Source organism: Ixodes scapularis, unplaced genomic scaffold (genome assembly GCF_016920785.2).
Source record: "Ixodes scapularis isolate PalLabHiFi unplaced genomic scaffold, ASM1692078v2 PGA_scaffold5__190_contigs__length_132052651, whole genome shotgun sequence".
NCBI classification, from domain to species: domain Eukaryota; kingdom Metazoa; phylum Arthropoda; class Arachnida; order Ixodida; family Ixodidae; genus Ixodes; species Ixodes scapularis.
This window is the reverse complement of record NW_024609880.1, coordinates 45,330,258-45,336,257: the sequence shown is the minus strand read 5'-3', so window position 1 is coordinate 45,336,257 and position 6,000 is coordinate 45,330,258.

Sequence of the window (6,000 nt, the reverse complement as noted above, 5' to 3'; positions counted from 1 at the left end):
TGGTCCTAACAACTGCAGAGAGCACGCCATGACGTTGTGTCTCTTTCGCTGTTTAATTGGCCCTTCGGCTCATAACATCGGCCGCGCTCGGACCGAAGCTGAAACGAAGTATAGTGTGCATTATGTTTCAATCACGAATGGTCTTGGGAAATTAGTATTTCCGTAGGTCACTTCACACCGAGATTTGTCGGGTCTTTCTTTAAAATTAATATGATTATTAGTGACTCCATACAGGTGATGCCAAATTTGATATTATGCATAAATTGAAGACGAAAGCAATAGGTCACCTGGTTCGACCTTAACGTATCCAGATATTCTCATAGAAAATTTATATTGCTCAACACACTACGCAAGAGCTCATTTTTTTCACTAGAGGTGATTCAATTTAAAGTGACTCAAACCATCTATATAACCTTCCATTGCCTTTAATAAAGAATTCAAACAAATCTTACAGTGATCTACAAGCATTGATAAGAAAAGTCAGATCTTTGAGACCACTACGAAACCTTCTACATTCTATTTATCGGATTTGTTGACCATAAATGAGCGTTAACTACATTAACAGTTGTTTGTTCTTTTGAATATTGGAGCGCCATTAACTTGCTTGAAATATGAGTAAGAACATTAAAGCTACCTCGTCCTATTTTCAAACTGCCTCAAGTTTCCACATACGAAGTTTATTCGCCGCTTCTTAGACACTTAGGGCATCGCATAATTGTTCTTGCCCTAACTGACCAGCTGTGTATTTTCTATATGTATATCGCAAGTGCGAATTCCGGAACGCATCATATTTAAGGTTGCGTTTTAGTACATAAAGTGTCCCAATAAATTTCTCAGTACATAACACGGGGCCGCATACGGGTTTGTCCGATTATGTTGCATAAAAATTACATTTGTGAGCCGTCGTACAGTGAATAAGCTACATTATGCTATCAATACTACTTTTAGTGCAATTAAATTACTTTCCAAATATTCTGCCATTATTTTTACTGTTTAAGTCTTTCCTGGAAACTTCTGCGATGACAAAATAGTACTTCCTTCAAAAAGTTTACAGTCCCCATCATTCATATAATTTAAAGTTGTCGCAGACGTCGATAAGGATAAAAATAACGAAATGATTAATCATATCTGTTACCTCCCTAAACACATTTATTATATTACTAAATTATCCGACCTGGGCCCTGGCACTAATTATTATAAGTAAAAAAGTATATTTAAAATACTCATAGTTTTATGGGTATTTTGAAACAGAAAAAGCTGATAACGCTGGTTCGCTCCGTGGGACAGTTAATGCTTTCGCATTAATAAATATTCAAAATAACAATAATTTTGCATTTTCACAAGCAATAACCATTCTTAATTTCTATTCTTTTTCCAGTGACAAGTAAATATGTTTTCCTTTTTTTTAAACAACGAGACAAATAAATTAGCATATAAATGATCGCGTTCTGCGCAAGTGCGGAAGTTCCACCCGTCATCGCACTACAGCCTTGTCGATTTCCTTGACAATGCCGACTTCCCTGCCTCTAATGCAAAAATCACTTGTACTATCGTGGACACTGTTAGCTATAACGCGGCAGCGGCTGCCGTCCCGTACCCCCAGCGCCTCATAGCAGGCGCCGTCCGAAACCCCGCGCATGCGCCGTGTGGCGGGCTCGCTCTTCCCGCCTGCGAGCACACCCTCGCTTTGTCGTCTGCTAGGCACAGAGCAGACGACGCCACAGCGCTTGCCAATTTTCCCTGAACACGGTTCAGCAAACCACCGCGTAAGAGGTGTCCACGGTTGATTCCCTGACTCCGCTGGCTAAGGATGATCATCGCCACAAATTGGAATATCACGGTAGAATACTTTTCTTTTTTTTTTATGGGACAAACTTGGCAGTTATACTCCGTTTTACTTAGGTCTAAGCGCAGCGGACGCTACGAGACGATAGGGCCAACCAAGCAGCGACAAAAGCGCACTTTTTGCACCTTATTGTGTCCCCCGGTGATGCACTCCGTGACATTGCACCTTTGCCGTTATTTGATTGGCTATGTCGTTTTGTAGCGTACGCTGCATTCGGACTTAAGGTGAAACGGAGTACAAGTCTATTTCTGTATCACACCTGCTGCGCTCATACTGGTTTGCGAGTGCATATTGTCAAAGATGGATTGCGAAATCCTGTTTCTGAAAAAGAAAAAAAAAAAAAAAAAAAAAACGTTGACAGGGTTAATGCCTTAATGACTCTGCAATCTCCCCCAATCAAAATCGCCGGTTTAAAATGAGTTTGAGACCAGTTCGCTAGGGCCAGGGTACAAGACGAGCAGCACTGTGGCATCGCCTTTTCTGCGCCTAGCAGACGACAAAGCGAGGGTGTGCTCGCAAACGGGAAGAGCGAGTCCGCCACACGGCGCATGCGCGGAGTTTCGGACGGCGCCTGCTATGAGGCGCTGGGGGTACGGGACGGCCGCCGCTGCGGTGTTATAGCTAACAGTGTCCACGATAGTACATTTCAATGTACTAAAAACCGTGCGCGTTGGGCGACCCTTAGTTTATGCATTGCTCCAAGATTTCACTGCAACACAATGTGCGTGCTTAAAGAGCCCAGAAAAAAGAAAAAAGAGTCATTTCGTGTAAGTATGACATTGCCGCACTAGAGCTTGGGAAGTCGCTTGGTGTAACAGCTGATATCTCGACTGTCTGCATGATCCACCGTCTGGGCCCTTCTCAGGCCACCACGTAGGCACAGAAGAAATAACATAGGTGAGAAAAACGCCCCGTGTTATTCTTGCTTGGACTATCTGTCGCCTCGAGAAAAAACGCGGCTGCCACTCAAGGATTCATCTGATTGTGGTCGAGAGGTGGCAAGGATATCCTGATACCTCAAACGTACCAGGTGCGCCAGTGTTTCGCTTTTGAAGACCGCAGTGTTAAAGTCGTTGACGCTTCGCAGTGTAAGAATAAAATAAACACATGTTGAGCAAACGCTCTAAAAAAAACACAGTTATCGCTTATGGAGTGAGTTCAGGAATTACCTGCCTGATTCACAGCCTTCTCTGACACTATGCATATAGGTATGTATGTGTGTGACGTGCCTTTGGCCTTCGTAAGAAACCAACTGACAGGTTAGTAAAAAAAATGAGCATGTCTATGCTGCATGTATACCGCTTATGTGAACGAGTGCCGGTGTGTTTTTTTTTTTTTTAGGTGGTTGCTATGTATTTTCATATAATTGTATATTTGTATGGCATATTATGGTTTATAGTTAATTATGGTTTATGGTATAAATATCTGCATGATGCAGGGGGTACGAAAAGCCTTACAGTTTGTGGGAGACGAGGGTGGAAGAAGATGGCACGTGACAGGCGGTCGGCCGATAAGACACGAGCTGGCGCGAGACAGGGCTCGCAGTGCGAGACGAGGAGCGACTAGCGAACGGCCGCAACGGTGCAAGCCCTGGACGACTCGGCGGAACAGAAGACCGGGCCAGCCCCGGAGAAGACGCGGTCTAGCACCAAGGAACACTAAAGTGTTTTCTTGCATCTCCTCTAACGTGTGACTTCTTGAAAGGGTGGAACAGGCGGGGACCGAGTGGGCGGCAGTAATATTGAGCGGCCCACAGCTTTCAAATAATAGATTTTATTCTGATGGTCGAACGGATGTCCAACAAAAAAAAGGAAAATTTTGTTGCGAACAGCAATGGTTTCAATTATTTCTGCCTAAAGCATATAAACGTAAAATGGGCAAATCAATACCCAACTCCCGTAACGCCCATCGTTTTTTTTTTGTGTGTGTTTTTTAGATATATTTCACATTTTGGAACCGGTCGCAATGTGTCCCCTTGTTTTTGATACGAAAAAAAAATGTCCCGCATGATTCCAGTTTTTGTTTTCCTATGATGTTTATGCCACGTAGATTAAGCTTTTGTTCAGTAAAAAAAACGATATAAAAAGGCAATCACAAAGTCTACTTAAGTGCATTTCTTTAGAAAATGTTACAAAATTGTATTAGCGCTTTCAATAATAAAAACTGGATCGCAGTAAACTTTGTTTGTTAAAAGGTTTAACTAAAAGAACTTGTTTTTTTACAAAGCCCCTTTTTAGGTGCTTTAGAAGGCATACTTCAGCTTCAATCTAACCCGATTTGAATAGTGTCGAATAGTAAAAACGTTTAATGTTGAGTCGAATATTGAAAACCCAATCTCTATAGACATTCTTTTGCAAGCCCACTGAACGAAAAATGGAAAAAAATCACATGTCAACAACAAACTTGAGATACTGCTAAATGAAATCAACCAATTCACGCTTGGGTACTTGGCATTGGAAAAGCAGCGTACTGGATAGACTGTTACGGTTTAACAGTTTAAGTCGGAATGACGTCCTGCTTCACCTTGCCGCGTTCTTGCTTTAGCAATACATGATTACATTATGAACACGACAACTGGTTGGACGCGAAAAGCACTGGCGGTAGCTTGTGCAAGTTTGAATGCGAAAGCATTAAGTGTCCCATGGAGCGAACCGACGTCATCAATTTTGAAGCCGCGCCAAGGCCACCTAACTCCGCTGTCCCAATGGAGCGAAGCGAACCCGTGAACTGATGAATAGTCTCCCATTGGTTCTCGCGCGGCGTAGTTCTAAAAAAATGCCACCAGGGAATCCCCCTTCATGGCGGCGTAGCGCACGCAGCGGTCCGGCCGTAAAGCCTTTACCCGGCCGCCAGTAAAAGGTGAGGCGGTGCGGGCCTGGCCGCACAGCCCGCTCGGGCCATTTCCGGACAGACTGCACGGCCGAGCTCAGCGCGGCGCGGCCACTTCACGAGAGCGCGCGCTCGGCCGTCGGCCGCAACCTCCGCAGTAGCGAAACGTGGCCGTCCACGCCACTACGCCGCAGACGAACTAAGGGTGCGGCAGAACGACATTCATGCTTTCGCATTCAAAACTCATAAGAAGTGCTTAGGTGTCCTCGGATTTTTTTTCTATTCGAAATAGCGATATGTCTGATTTCAAGGTTTTCTTCGAATGTTGTGAGGAAGCTTGACCGCGACTAATTTGTTCGAGTAATACGAGAAACAAAGCATTTTTATTAAAATGGTTAGCCATTCAAGATTTCTTAAGGCAGGCTTGTTTTATTTGAATAAACCCGGACTTTGTCCAGGATTATTTGATGTGTCGAATTATCCGAAAACTTGAATACTAGAAATTCAAAAATTGATTCGATTTATTCGGGTTATCACTATGCGATTCGAATGCGAAACGTGAATGCTTGCCGACACCATGGATTTTATCATCATTTATATTAAACATAACGGGAGGTAATCGGACGGTTCATTGAAGAGTTCTGCGATTTGTCAAACATAACAAAAACGTATGGCTGATATGCCCTCTTAATGCTGAAGTAAGCTGGGATTATTTTAATTCCAGTCACGTAAATTTGGTTTAGTCTTCTTTATTATTCATCCGATAGTTTCTTTAATTAAAACGACCTCTGATTAGACAAACAAATTTCGTGTACACAAACTCCCAGCAAAGTACTATTTAGGGAGCTTTAGTTAACCTGCTGAGAACTCGCTACGTCGCATGCAATGTTTTTTTTTTTTTTGTTTTTTTTTAAATATATATATATAGATATGTATTTACAGAAGAGAGTTATTGTTTAGCAAGATTTCCGCCGCAATTTCTGTTTATCTATTTCAAGAACGCAGCAATTGTTGCAGACAATATTTTTTTTAACTTGTAGTTAATACAGGTTTCTTAAAAGACCTGTTCGCTGCAAGCAGAGCAAACCACAAGATGCTGTAAAAAAAGAACAGAAGAACACGGAAACTGGAGCAGCGCAAGGGGTCACACCTTTAATGCACTAATTCTAGCTGATTACCAAGTAACCGAGTAAAATGCCTTTTGATGCTCCACTTTGCCACACGAAAACGCTTTCTCATCGTGAAACAATCCTTTCCTTTCGAATCTGTCCCTTAAGTTATCTTCGATGGATGACGTTTCAATAGTACGTGGGTACGAAAAGAGG